The 21,147-nt window shown below is 47.8% G+C and overlaps 1 non-coding gene across 1 annotated transcript; it reads left to right on the top strand.

The window, feature by feature from the left end:
* The first annotated feature begins 7,391 nt into the window (after positions 1–7,391).
* Positions 7,392–7,460, top strand: TRNAV-GAC (transfer RNA valine (anticodon GAC)). Its single transcript has one exon. It is a non-coding gene; the product is annotated as a tRNA-Val (tRNA).
* The last annotated feature ends 13,687 nt before the right edge of the window (positions 7,461–21,147 follow it).

Genomic DNA, 21,147 nt, shown 5'->3' on the forward strand with positions numbered 1-21,147 from the left:
GCTTAAAAAAAAACCATAGTTGCAACTTTTTTTTTTTAATGCAAGAGAAGAAACAGTCTGTGTTCCAAAACTGTCATCATCTGCCTGACTGAGCGGTAACGTGGCCATATTGGTTTCCGAAAGCATTTAAAAAGAGGGGACGACGACATCGTAATTAAGTTACAATAATACGGCATTCAGCTGTTCGACAAACACGAATTGAATAAGCAGCAAACAATCCAGGGAGAAGTCTGCAACTTGACCTGGAGGGGGAATCAAAAGGAAACGGCAGGATTCTTTGAGGACGAGATGGAAGGGAGCCAAGGGCAGGACAATCTGGCAGAGGCCAAAAAAAAAAAAAAAAAAAGAGCTTTTGAAAAAGAAACCCCAAGGAAATGGGTGTCTCAGGCAACGGCAAAATTCCCATCTGTGGGTGGTCATAAAAGCACCAGGAAAGTGAAGCCCATAACGTCTCCCTGACTCCATCGCAGTTCATTCCGCTTGGCTTGCTGTAGTTAAGGCAAAGATGGGCGGTGATGTCTTGGACCACCTAGCACAAGAAAATCCCCTTCTGGGAACTTCTGGGTCTTGTTTCCTAACAAAAGAAAGTTCTCCCCCTCCCTTTGGATGACTGTGTACAACAGAGTCTGGCACATGGGGCTCCGACAGATAGCTCATGAGGCCAGGTAGCTTAGGGTTGCCAACCTCCAGGTACTAGCTGGAGATCTCCTGCTAGTACAACTGATCTCTAGCCAATAGAGATCAGTTCACCTGGAGAAAATGGCCGCTTGGGCAATTAGACTCTATGGCATTGAAGTCCCTCTCCTCCCCAAACCCCACCCTCCTCAGGCCCTGTCCCAAATACCTCCCGCCGGTGGCGAAGAGGGGCCTGGCTACCCTTGCAGGACATCTCCAGCTAGTACCTGGAGGTTGGCAACCCTAATTGTATGCCACTTTTGAGACTTCTTAAAGTTAGAGAAAAGCGGGGCATAAAAAGCAACTCTTCTTTTCTTTCAATTTCCTCTGTTGCTGATCCTGCTGTCATTCACTGACCCACAGAGCCTCCAAACTCCCTGCCAGGGTCACCACCTTCTGAATGGGCCCTGTAGCTACTACTACTTCAGTGTCAGCTGATCTGCAGCACCGAGAAGACGGCATCTGGCTCTTTATCAGGAAAACATTTGCCTGCTGTTTTGTGTACACCAGGCCTAGTCAAAAGCACGGGAGGAGGCCAAGTTATTGCAGAGCTTGAGAAGGTGCAGAAAAGAGCGACCAAAATGATCAGGGGGCGAGAGCAACTGCCCTATGGGGAGCGGTTAAAATGTTTAGGGCTGTTTAGCTTGGAAAGAAGGCAGATAAGGGGAGACATGACAGAGGTCCATGCAATTATGCATGGTATGGAGAGAGTGAACAGGGAGAAGCTTTTCCTCCCTCTCTCAAAATACCAGAACGCGGGGTCATCTGCTGAAGCTGGAGGGTAAGAGATTCAAAAAAGATAAAAAGAAGTATTTCTTCACACATTGTTAAATTGTGGAACTCCCTGCCCCAGGATGTGGTGATGGCTGCCAACTTGGAAGGCTTTAAGAATGGAGTGGACATGTTCATAGAGGAGATGGGTATTCATGGCTACTAGTCAAAATGGATGCTAGCCATGATGCATACCTATTCTCTCAAGTATAAGAGGAGCAGGCCTATTATATTAGGTGCTGTGGAACACAGGCAGGATGGTGCTGCTGCAGCCAGCTTGCTTGTGGGCTTCCTAGAGGCACCTGGTTGGCTGCTGGACCTGCTGCACCTTGGTCAGATCCAGCATGGCTTTTCTTATGTTCTTATGTTCAAGTTGCTTTCTTCTGACCCACTCTCTTTGTCTTTTTGCTGTCCTGCCTCCAGAGGCCTCTCCTTCCTCAGCCTGTCCCCTTTCCCCTGTCCTAGAAGGAGTGTGAGTCTTTAGCTTGGGGTGCACTGACCTCTCACTTCCCTCAAAGGAGACTGCCTATGAACATTCCGTGCCACTTGTTGCATTCTCCCAGTACTCTATGAGCTTTCCAAGACATTTAAGAATTGCAGCCAATCAGAGTTGGAGGCTTCACAGCCATCAGCTTTCACCCCAGCATCTCTATTACAGTACAGAAAGTTGGATCCAATGCAGTGATCCATGGGCACAAAAGCATGGACTTCCGCCCACGTAGTGTGACTTTCACAGATCCCTTTTCCCACGGCAGCTGCAAATGCCCAGCCCCCCCTCTACCTGGGAGTCCATTTTCCTCCAGGAGCTGGATTTCAGGGAGCATTTTGGGCTGTCATAGAGGGCAGATTCACTAAGGTCTCCAGCTGGTACAAAATGCAGCAAGGGTCATCAGGGAAACCCCGCTGAGGGCCAGGGCTCCTCTGCCAACTGCACTGCCTCCAGGTAGAGCATCGGATCAGGTTCAAGGTCCTGTTTTTGACCTTTACAGCCCATTCCTGTGAATTGGGCCGAAACTCTTTACAAGGTGTTACCATGTCCCTCTTCATCACTAGCGGGAGATTTTGGGGGGTGGAGCCTGAGGATGGCGGGGTTTGGGGAGGGGAGGGACTTCAATGCCATCGAGTCCAAGTGCCAAAGCGGCCATTTTTGCCAGCTGAAGTGATCTCTATCAGCAGGATATCAGTTGTAATAGCAAGAGATCTCCAGCTAGTACCTGGAGGTTGATAACTCTAGACATGACAGATCAGAGGAATAAGGAATTCCATGTCAAATGTCTTTGTGTGTAATGCATTCTGGGTTGGATCCAGGGCAGCATTTCCATGGATGCAAAGACTTGCACCCGTGGATCATCACTTTTATTTATTTCACTTTATTTATTTCATTTCTATCCCGCCCTCTCCGACCAAAGCCAGGCTCAGGGCAGCTCACAACACTATATATAACATAATGCAATCAAACGTACAATATAGTTATCTAAGACCATTAAAATAATTAAAATCACTACACATTTGAACAGTTCAATATAACTATTGGTGCATCATTACAGCCCAGGTAGGGTTGCCAACCTTCAGGTGATGGCTGTAGATCTCCCGCTATTACAACTGATCTCCAGCCGATAAGAGATCAGTTCACCAAGAGAAAATGGACACTTTGGCCATTGGGGTCTATGGCATTGAAGTCCCTCCCCTCCCCAAATCCCGCCCTCCTCAGGCTCTGCCCCAAAAACCTCCCGCCGGTGGCAAAGAGGGACCTGGTAACCCTAGTCATGTCTAGCATAATATCAAATAAATCACACAAATATCTCTGAGTACTGGGTAGAACTCGATGGCTGCAAATGGAATCCTAGTCCTAGGATCTGCTTTGAAATTAAATACCAGCTGTTAAATCCCCTCCTCACTTTATAGGCCACACAAATCCCTCCCAATCTTCTCGGCTTCTTTGTCCCTGAAATGTTATTGCTCCTTTGGCAATTTGTGCCCCCCTCTCTTATTGATGTTCTCCATCTCACGGACTTATGAAACTACTGATCAAGGCATATTTCTGCCTTGATCCCCAGATTTACCGCTCCTCATCCGTAAGCAACAGCTGATTGCTTTCCTTCCTCGCTAAAGGGGCCGGTTGCAGAAAAAGACAAGGGGAGGATTTCAGTCTGTGCTGCGGATCATGTTGCAGTGCTGCAGGGCTAGCGAAAGGAGCACATGCCCCAATTTCTTCTGCTGCTCCTCTAACACAAAGGTAACCTGAACAAACGAAGCTGCCTTCTATCACCGGTCCTTGTAGTCATAGAATCATAGAATCATAGAGTTGGAAGGGACCACCAGGGTCATCTAGTCCAACCCCCTGCACAATGCAGGAAGTTAAAAACTACCTCCCCCCCCCCCACATCCCCAGTGACTCCAACCCTCCCCCGGCCATGCAGGATCCCACAATCAAAGCACTCCCAACAGATGGCCATCCAGCCTCTGCTTAAAGCCCTCCAAAGATGGGGACTCCACCACCCTCGAGGCAGTGCATTCCACCATCGAACCGCCCTCACCGTCAGGAAGTTCTTCCTAATGTTTAGGTGGAATCGATTTCTATTAGTTTAATCCATTACTCCGTGTCCTAGTCTCTGTAGCAACAGAGAACAAGCTAGTTCCCTCATCAACATGACATCCCTTCACATATTTAAACATGGCTATCATGTCTGCCCTCAACCTTCTCTTTTCCAAACTAAACAAACCCAACTCCCTTAGTCTCTCCTCATAAGGCATGGATTCCAGATTTTTGACCATTCTGGTCACCCTCCTCTGGACACGCTCCAACTTGTCAGCATCCTTCTTAAATTGTGGAGCCCAAAAGTGGACACAGTATTCCAAGTGAGGTCTGACCAATGCAGAATACAGAGGTAGTATTACTTCCCTTGATCTAGACACAATACTCCTATTGATGAAGCCCAGAATTGCATTGGCCTTCTTAGCCGCCATATCACACTGTTGACTCATGTTCAGTTTGTGGTCCACTAAGACTCCCAGATCTCTTTCACATGTACTGTTTTCAAGGCAACTCTCTCCCATCCTGTACCTGTGCCTTATGTTGTTTCTGCCTAGGTGAAGTACTTTACACTTCTCCCTATTGAAATCCATTTTATTACTTATGGCCCAGCTCTCTAGTCTATCAAGGTCATTCTGAACTCTGACCCTATCCTCCAGGGTATTAACTACCCCTCCTAACTTGGTGTCATCTGCAAATTTGATTAGCATGCTCTCTATTCCATCATCCAAGTCATTTTTAAAAATATTAAATAGTACCGGTCCCAGGACAGACCCCTGTGGTACCCCACTGGTCACTCCTCTCCAGGATGAAGTTGTGCCAATAATGAGCACCCTTTGGGTTCAGTTGGTTAAGCAATTACCAATCCACCTAACGGTAGCAGTGTCCAATGTGCTCCGCTTTGACCGGCAGCATTTATCCAGGATCTTGGTCGAGAAAGGTCTCTCTTGGCATCTACTAGCTGAGATCCTATGACTGGATATACCAGGGACTGAACTTGGAGCATACGACAGGTCACACATGCTCTCTCCCGCTCACAGCCACAGCCCACCCCTTCTCTGCTGCCAGCATTTCACAAATGGAAATATACAGACCATTACTATTATCATACATGAGGAAACTGTCCAAGACTTCCTCTAACCATCATGACACACACTGCTCATTGAGATCTGCTTTCTCCCTGTACTCTGCTAAAGGCTGCCCTCCATTGAATGAAAATCAGAAAGACCATTTGTTCTTTGGGTTAAAGCAGAGGTGTGACACTCAATTGTTACGATGGCTGGACATGAGATAAATGTCACTTGGTCGGGCCATGCTATGCCTCGGCAGCCCAGATTGAGAGTTGAGGGGGTGGGGTGGCTGCCTCAGTTGGCTCGCAGGCCAGATAAGAGCTCTCAAGGGGTCGGATCCAGCCCGCAGGACTTATGTTTGACACCCCTGGGTTAAGGGAATGAGAAAGCCCATCACTGTTCCACAATCTGTCGGAAAATGGCCTTGGCCTCCATGCCTTGTTGATTTCTGTGGTGTAAAACAGGGTACTGGACTAGATGGACCCATGGTCTGACCAAGTAGAGTTCTTCTTAGGGTCTTATGAGGTACCCCAGACAGAGGCAGTAAGCCAGAGGTCCCCAAACGTTTTGAGCCTGTGGGCATCTTTGTAATTCTAGCACAACTCAATGGGCGCCGCCACAAAATGACTGCCACAAAATGGCTGCTGCAGGAGGCGGATCCAGCCACAAAATGGCTGCCACAGTTTACCATCAGTCATACAGTGAAGATATAGTGAAGTGCCAGCATGGTGTAGTGGTTAAGTGCCGTGGACTGTAATCTGGAAAACAGGGTTTGATTCCCCGCTCCTCCACATGAGTGGTGGACTCTAATCTGGTGAACTGGGTTGGTTTCCCCACTCCTACACATAAAGCCTGCTGGGTGACCTTGGGCTAGTCACAGCTCTCTCTGAACTCTCTCAGACCCACCTACCTCAGAAGGTGTCTGTTGTGGGGAGAGGAAGGGAAGGCAATTGTTGTTTGAGACTCCTTAAAGGTAGAGAAAATCGGGGTATAAAAACCAACTCTTCTTCTTGTGCGGGAGTGGCAGTTGCTGCCAAAGCAACATTTTTATAAATGTGCCCAGCCAATCAAGTTGCCAGTGGCCAATCAGAACTCCTGCTGGGCAAAAGCCCCACTTGGCCCCACAGCCTTTCCCAAAATACTTGGTAGGCACAAGGAAAATGTTGGCAGGTGCCATGGTGTCCACGTTGGGTACCCCTGCAGTAAGCTGTAACAGCTAAATGGAACCCCCATGTTCAGAGGCAATATACCTCCAGCTATTCATTGCAGGAGACCTGATGCTTCCATGCCTGCTTATGAACTTCATGGAGCCATTGTGGGATTCAAACAGGCTGCTGTTCAGGGGATGGGCTGTGGCTCAGTTTCTAGAGGATCTGCTTGGCCTGCAGAAGGTCCCAGGTTCAATCCCTGGCATCTCCAGTTAAAGGAACCAGGAAAGTAGGTGATGTGACAGACCTTTACCTGAGACCCAGGAGAGCTGCTGACAGTCTGAGAAGACAACACTGACTTCGATCGACCAAGGGTCTGATTCAGTATAAGGCAGCTTCGTGTGTTCATGATGCTGGATTAGATGGGATTTTGTTCTGATCTAGCATAAGAACACTTTATGTTCTTATGAATGCACAAGTCTGCAAATAACACATGGTAAATAATCCATGTCATTCTTAACCTGAGATCTGCTTTCTTTCCATCTGTGAGTCAGACCATGTATGGTGCAAGTCATGAGAATGGTGCATACATCCATGCACCTATAACCCTGCATACTTCTTTTGCATGGCAACATGTGCGTGCAATCCTGGGACCTTCATTTGCACTCTTATATCATGTAAACCATTACTGGGATCCTAATTATCAGAACAAAATTTTAATACTATTCTCTTCTTTGTACCCAAAGTCCACATTCTGGGGGCAAAGCAATCTGGAAGTTTAAAAATAACGCATAATGCAATCTGACAGCAGAAACTGGTTTCCCCAGAGAGCCTATTCGGAAGCATTCCTCCATGACCAACAATATGTTGAAAATTTGTTTTCAAAAACTGACACATAAGGTACATCTGCACAGTGGGATTGAGGAGCTCTATGTTTATTCAGCTCTGCTCTGCTCCAAAAAATGAAACCACACCTGCGTAAAGCTGAAAAAGTCCACGTCTGAAGGAGTGACATTATGCAAAACCCATCTCTGTGGATTCTCTATTCTGAATCCCAATTCTGCTTGTACCATTTCATGGCTGATGCTAGTTTTTAAGGCTTTTTTGGACATAGCGTGTCTTTTGGCCCCTCCACTGTAGCTCTGTTCTCCTCTACCTAATTGTGACCTCTGCCACAAACCACTAAGTGGTTGGGCTGTGGCTCAGTGGTAGAGCATCTGCTTGACATGCAGAAGGTCCCAGGTTCAATCCCTGGCATCTCCAGTTAAAGGGACTATGCGGGTAGGTGATGTGAAAGACCCCTGCCTGAGACCCTGGAGAGCCGCTGCTAGTCTGACTAGTCAATACTGACTTCGATGGACGAAGGGTCTGATTCAGTATAAGGTTTGAGGCAGCGCAGCCATGCTGCCTCCAAAGGAGCCCCACCCCACTGAAGCTGAAACCTTGCCCTTATTTGCAAGCCCCATGGAACCACTCCAAAAGGTGGTGTAAGGGCAAGTAAGGGCAAGGGGGGCATTCCCGGGCCTAAAGGGCTTAGGAGGCTGCCTAAATGTGGCTCCTCCCCTGGACCAGAAACAGCCCCAGGAGGACTCCAGTGCAAGGCTGTGCTGGCGTCCATGGGTAGCGCTTCCATGGCAGTGCCAGGAGGATGGCTTGTGCCCCCCCACCAGCATCCATGCCACCCTGGGTGGCGTAAGTGGCATGGGCACAGAGGGGCCCTTTGTGACCTCCTAAAGACTTCCATCCTTTTGTCTCAGGAATGGGCTGTAACTCTTTTGTTTCACTCTATCAGCACCAGTGGAGCAAGAAGCCAGACAGAGTTGCTGAAAGATTACAGGGGCTTCTGGTATGGATGCCAGGCCACGCATGGCAACCAGTGGGAGCTTGGGGGGTGGGGACATGGAAGGGGCACATGGCATTGTGTTCTCTATGAGGCCACTTTCAGGAAAACTGGAAATTAATGTCGGATAGCTCTAGGAACCACCAGAAACTCTATATTTTTACCAGAGTTTCAAGTGATTCCTAGAGCTAACCAACATCACTTCTGCTTTTCTTTTGAAAGTGAAGTCACAGCTTCTTTATCTTTCTCCCAGCAAGCAATGAGGGTGCCTGGTGGGAGACTTCCCACCGTAGTGGGAACCATGGCAACCCTAGTCTCTGGGCTGATCATAAGAGGTACCTGGAGAAGGCAGCAGAGTGTGATTCTCCTACGCTTTGCTTCTTTGCCTGCTTCCAGGATGTGTTTTTTTTCCAATTGGAAAATGGGGATCCACCCAACATCTCCAGTCAGGAATAGGCCTACTGCCCAGCTGTGTGCTTCAGCAGGAGTCCGAAGTCTTGACACCAACCCTACACCATATATTTGGGTAGAAAATTCAGATTTGCAAATGCATTTACATTGTGGATGAGTGGATTATCCCAGTTCTGTCCCTATTTAATTACTCTGGGATTTCATCCCGTGCTGCATTTTATTCCTCCAGTTGAACTAGGAGAATCTCTCTGGCAAATTCAAGAACTAGAGCAGTAGCAGGGCTCTGCATCTTCCAGCTCCTTCAGTTTTTTTGTATATTGGTGTTACTGATTGATGACCCCACCCCCCACCCCAAAAAAAGCAGTATTGGTGTTATTGTAAAGCAGCAGCAAGATGCTTCCTGTGTAGTGTGTCACTGGTACAGTCTTGCATGAGCCAGCGTGGTATAGTGGTTAAGAGCGGTAGTTTGGAGCATCCTCTCCCCACCTGCAAACTGGGGAGAATAAAACTGACCATCCATACAGAGCTGTCCAAGAGTTACAACATAATCACTTTGCCCAAGAATTACAACATAAAGTTTTTTGACCACCAAAAGAAGATCTCAGAGCGGCAGACTCAAATCTGGAGAAGCAGGTTCGATTCCCCACTCCTCCACATGAAGCCTGCTGGGTGACCTCAGGCCAGTCGCAGTTCTCTCCGAACTCTCTCAGCCCATGCAGAGGCAGGCAAAGACCAACCACCTCAGAACATCCCTTGCCTTGAAAACCCTACGGCAGGGGTGGGGAACCTTTTTTTCCTCCAAGGGCCGTTTGGATATTTATAACATCATTCACGGGCCATACACAATTATCAACATAAAAATTAGCCGACCTATACGTTTCTCCATAGCCCGGGTGGGAAAGGGTTAAAACAGTTTCTTGGGCGGTCCTAACAGCTCCATAGTTAATGGCTCTTCTGAAAGGGTGGAAAAGGTTCCTTTTCTCTGCAAAACGAACACACACATCTGCCTTGAATAGAGGCTATTCCTGTCCACGGGAGGGTGCGGATCACCAGTCTTAAATCCTTCTGAGCTAGAAATCTTCCAGGACCCACGAAGGACCAGAACAAATGATTTCACGGGCCTTAAACACCCCCCGGGCCTGACGTTCCCCACCCCTGCCCTACGGGATCACCACAAGTTAGCAGTGACTTGGCTGCACTTTCCACCACCATTAAAAACCCTACGGGGGCACTTTCCAGAACCGCTGAAAACCCTACGGGGTCACCACAAGACTTGATGGCACTTTGCACAATTAACAGCACAATCCTAAACAGTTTCACCCTTCTGGGTCAACTGAAGTCCGTGAGCTTAGAAAGGTGTTGCTCTGCTTAGGGCGGCACTATAAAGCTGCTCAGAATCTCGCATGCCAAAAATCATGCTCGGAGCTGGCCTTTCAGAAGCCATGACCAAGCTGAGATCTATCCATTGGGACCGATCCGGTTACCAATGCTTATGAACCTCAGGACTGACGCTTTACGGGGCTTTTACAAATGACTAAACAAACCAGCAAAAAAAAAAAAACCCACCCCCTAATGTCAAAGGAACAAAACACAGGAATGCACAAAGACAAACGTGAAGGTGATGGGATGCCATGCGCTCATTTGCCAGGAAACCAATCAAGCCAAGTGAGATGAAACCAATCAAGGGAAGTGGGGGAAGAACAATCAAGGGGATGTCTCAAGGGGGTTGAACAGGAAAGCTGGAGGTTGATCGCAGAGCTTGGAGAATGTGATGATTATTATTTGTGAGATGCTGTTTCACCTTACTGAGGATTCTTCTTTTTTTCAAAAGTTGACAACATGCATCATGGGAAATGTTTTGCCTGGCTCTCTAGATAGCAACAAGTATTTCATGACAGCTAGTAGAACACAAGAAAGACTCTGCCTCCTCGCAAGGGGCCTTTACCTCTTAGCTTCAGTGGTAAAGCGGCCCTTTACCACTCAAACTAAGAGGTATAAGGCCCCTCGCAAGGCAGAACTTCCAGTTCTAAACTGGAAGTGACGTGCGTGGTATGCACGTGTGCATGCACGTTTGCCCCCCAACCCTGAGGTGGTCGGCGGGCAGAGGGGTAAATTGCCAGGGGTTTGCCCGCCACCAGCGGGCACCTGGCAACCCTACCCAGCAGGCTTCATGTGGAGGAGTGGGGAATCAAATTTGGTTCTCCAGATTAGAGTCCATTGCTCTTAACCACTACACCACACGGGTGTAGAGCCCGATTTAGCCTGGTAATTCACTGTGGCTGCATCCATTCTGGGGCTGCTATAGCAAGACATTCACAACCTGGTTGTCTTTTTCACACTGCAAAGCTGACGTGCAAAAGATTTGTGGAGCACCACACAAGAGCAACATTGAGCCTTGTGTGACTGCAGCCAAAACACACCCAGATCCATTCGATCACCCTCTCTGTCTCCCTCAACCAAATTTACTTCACTGGGTTGTTGTGGATGGATGGGAATTATGCACACTGCTCTGAGCTCCTTGGAGGAAAGGCGGGATCCGAATTAGGAAGGTGAAATCCTAACTGAAACAGGAAATACACATAAAGCCAGTTAGGTGACCTTGGGCTTGTTACACTCTCTCAGCCCCACCTACCTCACAGGGTGTCTGTTGTGGGGAGGGGAAGGGGAAGTGATTGTAAGCCGGTTTGATTCTTCCTTAAGTGGTAGAGAAAGTCGGCATATAAAAACCAACTCTTCTTCTCCATTTGATCCTCACAACAACCCTGTAAACTAGGTTAGGTTGAAAGAGAGAACACACAACAAGCCCAAGGAAGGGTAACCAACCTCCAGGTGGAGATAGGAGGAGGAGGAGAAGCAGAAGAAGCAGAAGCAGCATTGGTTTTTATACCCCAATTTCTCTACCTTTAAGGAGTCTCAAACCAGCTTACAATTGCCTTCCCTTTATCTCCCCTCAACAGGCACCTTGTGAGGTAGGTGAGGCTGAAAGAGTTCTGAGAAAACAGTGACTAGTCCAAGGTCACCCAACCCGGTCCTCCAGATTAGAGTCCACCGCTCTTAACCACTACACCACGCTGGATCTCTACAGGGATCAATTCCACTGGAGGAAGTGACAGCTTTGGAGGGTGGGGCTCTATGGCATCGTGTCCTTGCAGAACTCCCTCCCATCCCCAAAGTCCACCCTCCCTCTTGTGATAGGACTTACATTTTCAAGATATTCCCTTATATTAGTCTAGTGTGTTAGTTTGGAAACCTTCCCTAAGGTCACATGTTCAAGTAGGCAGTTCAGTTAGTCAAGAGTGCTTGCCTGAACCTGCTGGAGTTGCTCCTTAGATTAAAGCTGTTGGAACTACCCCTTGTTATTTCGGTCTCTATTTTGGAACCCAGAAACTTTACATGGTGTCAGAAGGCACCGTCCTAAAATCTCCAAGGATTTCCCAAACTGATAGAGTTGCCAGCTCTGGGTGGGAAATACCTGGTGATTTTTGGGGCAGAGCCTGAGGAGGGCGGAGTTTGGAGAGGGGAGGGACTTCAGTGCCATAGAGTCCAAAGGCCAATGCAGCCATTTTCTCCAGGGGAACTGGTCTCTGTCGCTTGGAGATCAGTTGTAATTGTGGGAGATCTCCAGCTAGTACCTGGAGGTTGTGCAACCCAAATAAACACCTCTGCACAAATACCATAGGTAAGGAAGATAGTGCAGGAATATCTGGCAAGAATAGCTAACAACACTGACAATGCTAGTGAAAAAACAAGGTGTATTAGTGCATAGGGAATTAGTACAAGGACTAGTAAAATATTTACAAATATATACATAGGGAATTACCTAGCTAGAATTAGCTTGTGGTATCCCACTGGGAACAGTTTATGTAGTAGAAACGTCTGTGCAACTATGTACTTAATATAAGGAATCCTATATTGGAATTGAATTTATTTATTGAAGTTTACATAGTTGCATCTTTATCCTATATGGAAGAAAATACCGCATTGGATATATTACTGTGCATGCATTGAAGAATTACATCGAATGGAACTGAAGAAGAAAAAAGAAACGATCGTCTTCCTATTCAACTTTATTCAAGACAAGCCTTTGCTACATTGCCATTGCAGTAACCTTTGGAGTTTTTGTACCTGTGTGGACTATTGAAACTATTTTTGTATATATTTAATATTTTACTAGTCCTTGTACTAATTCCCTATGCACTAATACACCTTGGTTTTTCACTAGCATTGTCAGTGTTGTTAGCTATTCTTGCCAGATATTCCTGCAGTACCTGGAGGTTGACAACCCTTCAAACTGGAGTCAGCAACCCTAGCCTCATCCACCCCAGTGAGTTTCCGGACCAAACGATTCAAGTCTCTTTGGACTTCCTAATCTAAACACTACACCACAGGTACTGTTGTTTACAGAAATTCAGTTCTCACCCATTTGGACAAAAATCTAGAAGAAATATTCAGTGTGCAATAAGAACTTATGGCACTTCCTTACATCATGCCAGACTATTGGCCCACCTAGGGCTTACTGTTCACTCTAATGGGTAGGAACTCACAGGTAGAGAAAGGTCTTCCCTAACACCTGGGATTGTCAACCTCCAGATACTAGCTGGAGATCTGCTATTACAACTGATCTCCAGCAAATGGCCGCTTTGGCACTTGGACTCTATGGCACTGAAGTCCCTCCCCTCCCCAAACCTCACCCCCTAAAACCTCCCGCTGGAGGCGAAGAGGGACCTGGTGACCCTACTTACACCTGCTTCCTGAGACCCTTCAAGAACTAAAGACACCTTGGGGTTCGAACCCCTGATCTTCGGCAGACATGTATTGTGCCATTGACCCACAGCCCATCCTCATGCCAATGTGACCCGTCAGACCATCTAGCTCTGTACTGTATACTTAGTGATGCTTCTGAATCTCGGGCAGAGAAAAAATATTTCCCAGGGCCTGCTTCTTGAGATTTTTTAACCAGAAATGGCAGAGAATGGAGAAAAGTCACTTTAGCATACTAAAAAAGAACATGAGCACTGGATCCAAATTTTAGCCTCTCCTCTTCTCCCCCTGCATCTCCACGGTCTAGTTTTTGGCATGGATTTCCTCTTGGCTCATCAGCTCCAGCAGCTATTTAACAGCTGCTCCAGTCTCTCTGCATTCTCTCGTTGCCCCATTGCAAGTGGTTCTGGTGACCTTCAAGAGACTGGAGAGAGGGAGATGGATTCAATGATCTTTGGAAAGGTTTTTTGTGGGATCTTTGGAAGTGGTCTTTGGAAAGGTTTTTTGTGGGAATAGAACATCCTGGCTTGCTGTGTTAAGGCCAGGGGATGGGCCAGCTGCCTTCTCGGTAAACCTTTTATGGGCTCAACATAAACACTCAATGAGACTGTCTCCTCTATCCATCAGTAGGATGGGCCATCAGTGACAAACCGGGGGGGGGGTGTTTGTTTTTTGCCTTCAAGTCGCAACTGACATAAGAACATAAGAAAGGCCCTGCTGGATCAGACCAAGGCCCATCAAGTCCAGCAGTCTGTTCACACAGTGACCAACCAGGGGCCTCTAGAAAGCCACAAACAAGACGACTGCAGCAGCACCATCCTGCCTGTGTTCCACCGCACCCAAAACAATAGGCCTGCTCCTCTGATCCTGGAGAGAATAGGTATGCAGCATGACTAGTATGCATTCTAACTAATAGCCATGAATACCCCTCTCCTCCATGAATATGTCCACTCCCCTCTTAAAGCCCTCCAAGCTGGCAGCCATCACCACATCCTGGGGCAGGGAGTTCCACAATTTAACTATGTGTTGTGTGAAAAAATACTTCCTTTTATCTGTTTTGAATCTCTCACCTCCAGCTTTAGCAAATGACCCTGTGTTCTAGTATTATGGGAGAGAGAGAAAAACTTCACCCTGTCCACTCTCTCCAAACCATGCATAATTTTATAGACCTCTATCATGTCTCCCCTCAGCCGCCTTCTTTCCAAGCTAAACAGCCCTAAGCGTCTTGACCGCTCCCCATAGGACAGTTGCTCTGGTCCCCTAATCATTTTGTTTGCTCTTTTCGGCACCTTCTCAAGCTCTGTGATATCCTTTTTTAGGTGTGATGACCAGAACTGTACACAGTATTCCAAGTGTGGTCTCACCACAGATTTCTATAAGGGCAGTATGATATCAGCAGTTTTATTCTCTATTCCTCGTCTAATTATGGCCAGCGTGGAATTTGCCTTTTTTACAGCAGCCACACACTGGGTTGACATCTTCATTGAGCTATCCACTACCACCCCAAGATGGTAGTTGACTTATGGCAACCCTGTAGGGTTTTCAAGGCAACAGACTTTCAGAGGTGGTTTGCCATTGTCTGCCTCCAGAGTGGTGTAGTAGTTAGGAGCAGTGGACTCTAATCTGCAGCACCAGGTTGGTTCCCCCACTCCTACACATGAAGCCAACTGGGTGACCTTGAGCTAGTCACAGTTCTCTTCATGCTCCCTCAGCCCTGCCTACCTCACAAGGTGTCTGTTGTGGGGAGAGGAAGGGAAGGAGATTGTAAGCTGCTTTGATTCTCCTTAAAAGGTAGAGATAATTGGCATATAAAACCCTTCTTCTTCTTCTCCCCGTCATGACCCTGGTATTCCTCAGAGGTCTCCCATCCAAATAATAGCCAGGGCCAACCCTGCTTAACTTCTGTGATCTGACGAGATCAGGCTAACCTGGGGCTATCCAGGTCAGGACAGGCCATCAGAGAGAAACGGTTTGTATCTGGATATTTGGAATCTGCCCAAAGGTTGTCTTTGCTTGCCATCCTTCTCTTTGTAGAGAAGAATGTGGAATGACCTTTCATAAAACATCAGTATAACCTCCCCCTTGAACACACAATGAAACAGCTTTTGACTGAGTCAGACCAAGTTCAGTCTTGTTTGCTCTGACTGGCAGCAGTTCTCCAGGGTCTCAAGTTGAGATCTTCCACATCACTTACTATCTAAACCTTTTAATTGGAGATGCCGGGCATTGAGGGGCCGTGGCTCAGTGGTAGAACATCTGCTTGGCATGCAGAAGGTCCCAGGTTCAACCCCCAGTATCTCCACTTAAAGGGACTAGGCAAGTAAGTGATGTGAAAGACCTCTGCCTGAGACCCTGGAGAGCCACTGCTGGTCTGAGTAGACAATACTGACTTTGATGGACCAAGGGTCTGATTCAGTATAAGGCAGCTTCATGTGTTCATGTGAACCTGGGGCCTTCTGCATGCAAAACAGATGCTCTAGCCTTGAACCAGGGCCCTCTCCCCTTCATCATCAGGATTCCTCTTTGCTTGGTAGATTTGGGGTTACTAAGCAAGGTGCAACTCGGCAGCACTGTGCTTTTCAATGGAGCCCCCTCCTCACTGTCTAGCAGGAACATTCCCTGTTTTCTTAGTTACCTTGTTTTGGGGCTGGAGCTCAGTGGTAGAGTGTCTGTGTGGCAGGCAGGAGGTCCCAACCTCAACCCCTAGCATCTCCAGTTAAAGAGATCAGGTGGTAGGTGATATAAAATACCTCTGCCTGAGACCCCAGGACAACCGCTGCCAGTCTGAAAATCCAGTACTGGTCTTGAGGGACCAAATGGCCTGATTCAGTATAAGGCAGCCTCATGAGCTTCATGTGTCCGTGCATACCTGTACCTGTCATATCTATGGCCATGTTTTGTTAGTGTTTGTACCATTCTGAGTGCCTTCTTAATAAGTTTAGCATAGGTCACTCACATTTTCATTTTTCAGGGATCATCTCCTTCCTTCAGGGTCTCTAGCAGTTCAACCTCAGAGCAGAAAGCAGTGTATGTATCACGCTCTAACATGCACGCATACAAATGCTCATGCATGGACACTAATGCACCACGCAGGACACCGCCTGTCAATTCCTAAACCACGAACTGCTGCCACTGAGGCATATTTTGAACCACGAGGTCATATGATTAAACAACGTTGTCGTTTCAGGTGTATCTTTTAACCAAAAGAACAAACATCATTTGGCTTTTAAACACATGGAGGACACACTATTGCAGAGTAAATGAATATCCCCTACAACAGATGGAGCAGAGAATTCAGCAATACTTAATTGGAAGAGGGATGATTTTTAATTTCTCATCCCTGCTGTTTTGATCTCCCCAATCTCCATTTTGATTTTACTTCACCCCAGTGCAAATGGAACTTGATGATGCTTCTTTTCATCCCATACTCGGTTTCCTCATCCCAAATATCCCCCACAAAGCGCACTTTCTTCCCCAATGTTATATGTGCATCAATAGACCAGCATGATATGGCTATGTATAAAGGATGTACATCGGAGTATTAATACCACATCAATTGCACACTAAAAGTGAACAGCGAATAAACACACAACACAAATGACTCTACAAACAGTGAAAAGCAGAGCACCAAATATAGTGACAGGATTTTTTATTTTATTTTTAAGAAAAATAATGGGGAATATTTACTTCACTTTATGGGGAAAGGTTTGGGAAGTGATCCTTGGTATGTTAATTAGGGTGTTAAACCATGTCTTATTTTCAGCAGTTAAACATTGAAGGGTATGCAATCCGATCCAAGATGATTGCTGCTGATTCTTCTGAAGGACCAGAACCTCTCTGGCTACGCTAACTTCAACCCAAGGATGCAATAACATTCACTAATGTTTGATGAGTCTACCTTTCTGCATTCTCCTTATGGTAACCAGATACCCAGCTTCCTGGGGGTAAAGTGTAGACGACTCGGGAAGGCAATGGCAAACCACCCCATAAACATAGTCTGCCTAGTATATGCCGTGATGTGAAATCACCCCAATGGGTCAGTAATAACGCAGTGCTTGCAAGCAGTGTTACGCCCTTTTCCCATTTTACTCAATGGGCTTAGAAGGGTGTAATGCTGCTTAGGACCACACTGTAAGAGTAGTAGTGATTATGGACTTTGGGCTGGCTCGGATTTTCTCACCCCTGAATGACAAGTTGCTATGACCTGCCAAACATCGCCTTTGCAGAATTAACAGTCCAAGGGAACTGTCCTCCTTCGCTTCCCGTCGCCCTATTTCTCCTTGTGTTTACGAGAGAAAGCTTTACTTTGCTCCAGTCCTCCAAAGGAAAACAAAGCACCACAATGTCGCTGAGCACACAACATCCAGAAAGCTCTCATTCCAAAAAGAGGCTAAATTTACAAGCAACCCCAGCAGGCCAAGCCCAACGCAACTGGGTAGCTCTTTCCATGGTCACTATGACTACCAGAACCTGCAATGGAAACCAGGGAGTGAAACAGGTACTGTACTGGAGTGGAGACGTTCAGTGCAATATCAGAGATGGCTGGGTTTGAATCTTTTTATTCAGCAACCCTTTAGGTGGGTCTTTGACTGGTTTAACCTACAGCCATGGGCAGGCTTATTGCCTTACCTGGAAAAGTGTCACCCACCCATTGCTGCAGATTAATCTTCTATTAAAGGCAGGAGAGCAGGCCAGGCAAGGTTTCTTGAACATACACATGAAGCTGCCTTATACTTAGGGTTGCCACCCTCCAAGGGGTGGCTGGCTGCAGATCTCCCGCCATTACAACTGAGCTCCAGGTGATAGACATCATTCCCCTGGAGAAAATAGCTGGTTTGGAATTAGGATCTACGGCAATTAAGTCCCTCCCCTCTCCAAATGCCACCCTCCTCAGATTCCATCCCCCAAATTTCCAGGTATTTCCCAACCCAGAGCTGGCAACCTTACTTATACTGAATCAGACCCTTAATCCATCAACATCAGGATTGTCTACTCAGATAGGCAGAAGCTCTACAAGACCTCAGGTCAAAATCCTTCCCAATACCTTTTCATTGGAGATGCCATGGGTTCCACCTGGGAACTGCTACATGCCAAGCAGATGCTCTACAGAAGAAGAAGAGTTGGTTTTTATATGCCGACTTTCTCTACCACATAAGGGAGAATCAAACCAGCTTACAATCACCTTTCCTTCCCCTCCCCACAACAGACACCCTGTGAGGTAGGTGGGACTGAGAGACCTGTGATTACCCCAAGGTCACCCAGCTGGCTTCATGCATAGGAGTAGGGAAACAAACCCGGTTTGAGTCTACCGCTCTTAACCACTGCTCTTAACCACTACACCACCTTTCTTCACCACCACACCACAGCCCCCATCCACTTCTTACTGGCTGGCAACCCAGGCAAACAGGAATCTTCCCGGGTAGGCTTGGCAAGGCTACCTTCCAAGGTGGTAATAAGGAGAAAATGCGATCAGCCTAACCCATTTTCAGCAAGACTTTTGTTTGAGTAAAGAGTCAACTACTCTGGCTCACTGCTAGGGCTTCCACTCTGGGGTCTGGCAAAGCATTTTCAGAATGGAAAGGTGTTAAATGCTGTCTTCGTAGTAGACATTTGCCCCTTTCGAAGAATGCAATGGCTCTTTTGTAAGGACACCTTTCAGACAAGAGTCACTGATATATGTGAAAGTCTCTCGTACAAGCAGAATCCATCTCCTTCACCTTCCGTGAAGATGGGGTGTTTTTTTTGGGGGGGGGTGTTGATGCTTAGACCCTACCAAGGCTGTATTAAACACCAATGGGAACCTTATTGCTTCAGAGTAAGGCCAGCTCTGGCAGAGCTTTCTATGGACCCCAGAAGTGGAGTCGGAGCTCCCCCTTCTGGGAGACACCGTCTCTTCTTGGGATGAGCTTCTCTGTTGGCAAGGCGAGAACAGAGCAGGGCTGTTGGGCCAGAAAAGGTGCTCCAAGACATATGCTTTCCAACAGATGCTCGAGTGATCTTATCAGACTACCCGGAACATGTTGGCTTCACGCATTTCTCCGCCTGGCAGTCCTCCCCACGACAAACGGAGATTCTCCCAGCGTGTTACTGTAGCCTGCGGCAAGTTATTCTTCCATCCCCCTGCTTATCGAGCCATTCGAAGGGCCTGCTGTCAAGCCCAGATTGGCTCCCCCCACCCCATCCCTGATATTTTGCACTGAGCAGACATGTCTCATCCTCTGGCGCTGAGATTGGTACAAATTCCCAGAGGCAGGCATCATATGAAATCCGGCCACAGAGACAATCCTAGCAGCCTGCTTCGTCAGGTTTCGGATCGAAGTTGCCCCGCTTTCGGCTCATCCCTTCACGTTCTTCCGAAACGTCTGCAAGCATGTTCAGTGGCCATCAGCAACCAGAGCTTGTCTTGAACCGGCTCTGGAAAGACTTCCCAGGCATTCGATACAGAATGGGAAGGGACAGGAAAGAAAAAGAAAACAAAAGAAAACAAGACAGGGAGGGGGCGAAGCAAAGACTGTGCTAAGCTATCCTCGGCAGGGACCAGCATTTCCATGTCACCCTCTCCCTGAAGTAAGGAATTTCGGCTGGGCAGTCATCTGGCTCCATTAAATCCCTGCCCTAAGGGGATTATACAGTCTCCTAAGTAGGCCTCGGCAGGGAAGGCAGCATCTTAAATGGGAAGGCAGCATCTTAAATGGGTGATGTTGTCTCACAGCCAAGGAGCACCAAACCACACAAAGGGGGGAGCAGTCTGGTCTGAGCTCACTGGTCGGGCTGAAGCACCTTCCCAGGGACACACATTTGCATTGCCCGCATGCTCGCACAAGACGCTCATGGGCACATGCTCTGGATCGCTCCTGGGCAAATTCATTCAGTGTGGGCGTCAAGGCAAAATTACACATACGCCTACAGATGGTCTTCTGCAATTGCACGCCCACGCACCCCCCCCCGTTCACCCACCTCGCCCTCTCTCCCCAGACATGTCACTCTCCACAACACAGATTGGGGGGTTTTTTACCACGCAAACACATCCATGAGCCGTGACACGAATGTGCAAGCTGTTGCTCCGTCAGAGAGTCGCAGGCATGGATGTCTCTTGACTTAAAGCACACGTTGTTCCCCATTCCGATCCTCTTGCAAAACACTGGGATGTTGTCTCTTGGTTTTTATTTTTTTGCTTTCGGACAAGCGTGCATCCCTGCCCTGTTTGCTGAACCAACTCGGCTAGCCACTCCAGACGAACACGGTGGGAGATGCTCTTGCTCCATGGCACATGCAACCTTATTTGCAAAGGTGCAAATGTGCTCCGAGCAATCACTCTCCCGCATGCACACACCCCAGAAGTCACTTGCCACTTACGCACGAGCAATGCTAGATCCATTCTCTCCCCTTTCCCTCCTCTACAGCCAACCCAAGACCTTTCCTTGGACTGTATCTCACCCAAGCCCAAAACGGGACCTGGTGGACACTCTTCTTCCCTGCTGTAGAAGCTCTTTCTGATTTCCTGCCTTTCCTGCGAGGGAGGAATGCCTGAGTCCGGAGGACATGCGAAGTGCAGTAAAAGGAGGAGGGAGTAGTGTGCGTGCAAAGCATTTTTCTGCTGAGTAGCAAAGAGCTTTGGAGTCAGACAAGCTCCCGATCAATGCCGGAGGAACACACCAAATGGGGGGGGGGCGCTTTTAGGGATGAGATGCGCTGGGGGGGGGGAGATCCGCTGCCTCCTCGCGATTTGATTCGCACAGACAAGGGGAGCAGCTTGGCGAGGCATCCTGCAGCAGGGACGGGTGCCTCTGCGGAGGAAGCAGTGTGCATGTGTCAGATCGAGGCGGGGAAGCTGAATCAGGAAAGGTGTCGAGTCACGCACTCCTAAAGCATGGTGCGTGTATATCATGTTTATGTGTGGTGGAGGCTCTGCTTGCCTGGATAGATGACTGAGGCCAT

This window comes from Euleptes europaea, chromosome 14 (genome assembly GCF_029931775.1).
Source record: "Euleptes europaea isolate rEulEur1 chromosome 14, rEulEur1.hap1, whole genome shotgun sequence".
In the NCBI taxonomy this organism is placed as follows: Eukaryota; Metazoa; Chordata; class Lepidosauria; order Squamata; family Sphaerodactylidae; genus Euleptes; species Euleptes europaea.